General features: G+C 42.7%; 1 protein-coding gene and 1 non-coding gene across 2 annotated transcripts in view; both read right to left on the bottom strand.

The window, feature by feature from the left end:
* The window catches only part of LOC107710770 (PR domain zinc finger protein 16-like), a 90,562-nt gene that overhangs the window by 7,251 nt on the left and 80,581 nt on the right, over window positions 1-2,730 (bottom strand). The window lies entirely within an intron of this gene.
* On the bottom strand, window positions 141-213 carry trnav-cac (transfer RNA valine (anticodon CAC)). Its single transcript has one exon. It is a non-coding gene; the product is annotated as a tRNA-Val (tRNA).

Below are 2,730 nucleotides of genomic sequence, written 5' to 3'. Positions count from 1 at the left end.
AACGTGATGACCACTACACTACAGAAACCTGTCGGAAGACCTCTTTTGCTTTAACACCTCTAGGCAGGCGAAGCCTTTTGTAGCGTTGAGTGAGAACGCAACAGACCAAGAACTTAAGCAACCTTGGAAAAAGTCACGCTTGTTTACGCCCAGTTTTGAACTGGGGACCTTTTGCGTGTGAGGCAAACGTGATAACCACTACACTACGGAAAATTTATCTTGACAAAGCAGAAGGAATTCTCCTGGAACGTCGCAAAGAGTTTATGCATTCCCTCAAAAATAAAACTCTGTTTCTGCTCAGCTTCGAACCGAGGACCTTTTGCAGGTTAGGCTAACGTGATGACCACTATATTACAGAAACTCAAAAAGTTTACACTCGTGCTCTTTCAGGTAAAATTGATAATGTAATCTGCCCTCAAAGCAGATTGACAATCTGAGTAAATCTCACACACAGTAGGACAGAGTTCATTCGGCGTGGCAGTCAAGTCACCTTTATTTATGTAGCGCTTTTAACAATACAGATTGTGTCAAAGCAACTGAACAGCATTAATTAGGAAAATTGTGTGTCAATGATGCAAAATGACAATAGTAAACACAATTTTTTCAGTTAAAGGCAGTTCATCATTGAATTCAGTGATGTCATCATCCAGCTCAGTTCAGTTTAAATAGTATCTTTGCAATCATTTGCAATCAAGTCGACGATATCGCTGGAAATTAAGTGTCCTCAACTAAGCAAGCCAGAGGCGACAGCGGCAAGGAACCAAAACTCCATCGGTGACAGAATGGAGAAAAAACCTTGGGAGAAACCAGGCTCAGTCGGGGGGCCAGTTATCCTCTGACCAGACAAAACCAGCAGTTCAATTTCAGGCTGCAGCAAAGTCAGATTGTGCAGAGGACTCAACTGGTTCCTGTGGTCTTGTCCCGGTGGTCGTCTGAGACAAGGTATTTACTGGGGTCTTTACTTTACTATATATATATAAACAAGCAAAACTTATCTGTACTAAACCAATGTTTCATAATCAGTAATAGAAGTTTGAACATTTTCCTGACCAAAATATTGATGCTTCGTGACAATAAATAGTACAGTAATAATTAGCACCACAGAATTACAGAAGAACCATAAAAAAATTAAGTGAAAATTTTTTGTTACATTGTGTACTGTACATACAGATTGCTTTGTTTGGGTCAGATTGCTTTCTCACCACAAACGAGCGACTCTAGAGTTGGTTTCATTTGGGTCGAGACCACCACGTTCAGGGCAGTTGTTTTGGTGCGATTCCGAACGTGATTGTCGCGTTCACATATGCTTAACTGAACCGAACAAAGGGAGAAAATGCACCAGGATCACCAAATGAGCCAGGTGTGAAGACGTCCTCGCAGACCGCTCAAAACCTTATCAATGACCATTTGATACATATTGACTGATCCAAATGTTGCCTTGCCTTCCAGGACGCAGGCCATGTAAAAACAAAACAGTGTGACAAGGGTTTATCACATTTACATGTCAGTCAGCTGGCCTCTTCCTGCCTAAGTGAGCCGTTCGTGCTCAGAATTAGCTGCAATGTGAACCAGACTTCATGCCACAAGTGACAAATCTACCAGATGGGTTGACAGAATAAAGAAGCATTTTAAACTGAGGCTCTGACGTTCTTTGAATAGGGACCACTGTTGGATACTGACCCTCCCGGAAGTGAAGTGCCTTCTTCAGAACGTCTGCTTGCTCTCGCTCTCAGTTTATCCTGATTACATCAGGCCGTCATCATTAATTTGCACCTTGGGGGTCCTTCTCTCCTCAGAGCTGCGGCCACAATGAAACTCTTGTTCAGCTTTGTTATTCCACTGGAAACTGCTGTGCAGCCGGCCCGTAGACATGAAGGCATCAGATTTATTTGATAAATTGTAAAAGTGTCACATAAGCAGGAGAACAGGGGCCTTTATTATTGTAAGCTGCTATAGAGTGGATGAGACCGTGCTCCTCTTCCTGAAGAGCTGATCTGTACTAGGCCAGCCATCTACATACATTTTCATTGACATTTCAACACACCGGAGTGAATCTGTGCTTGAGTAGCTCAACTAGAGTCTCACAATCTTCTAACAATAAACTCCTAAATATGGCTTTAGCCCAGATTCCAAATTCATTGATATTATGAGGTTCATTCACAGCTCACCAGATACCTAAGGCCCCGTCCACACGGAGACACGTTTAGCTGTATGCGCATAAATTTTGTACCGTATAGGCATTTAGGCGTTTCGTCCAGACGGATCCGGCGTTTTGGGAGAGTGAAACCGATATTTTTTTAAACCGGGTCCCAGAGTGGATAAATCTGAAAACGCCGCTCTTGCGTTTTCGTGTGGACAGCGAATCCGTATATTTTCTGAAACGATGACGTCATCAGCCCAAGTCTCGCCCCTAGTCAGACACCGCTACGTCACGTAACAGCAACAAAAACACGAACAAACACTGAACAAACACTGTCTTTTTATTAACTAACATTAACACAGAATAATAAATGTACTGTTCCATGTTCGTTTGTATACCGCTCGCAAGGTCTATGCGCATAGTCCAAGTCTTCTTCTCCATTTTTAGTGTATCTCTATGGCACAATTACAGCGCCACATGCTGGTCTGGCATGTATACTACATCGTTTTGTGTCGGTTTCGTGGTTTCGTGTGGACGCAGATATTTCTTGAGACGAGGAAAAAAAAAAGATTGGATAGGGAAAGCTCTGG

The sequence above is a fragment of the Sinocyclocheilus rhinocerous genome, unplaced genomic scaffold (assembly GCF_001515625.1).
Source record: "Sinocyclocheilus rhinocerous isolate Xijiao unplaced genomic scaffold, SAMN03320098_v1.1 scaffold1048, whole genome shotgun sequence".
In the NCBI taxonomy this organism is placed as follows: domain Eukaryota; kingdom Metazoa; phylum Chordata; class Actinopteri; order Cypriniformes; family Cyprinidae; genus Sinocyclocheilus; species Sinocyclocheilus rhinocerous.
The sequence above is the reverse complement of the archived record's forward strand: the minus strand, read 5'-3'. Positions and strand labels throughout refer to the sequence as shown.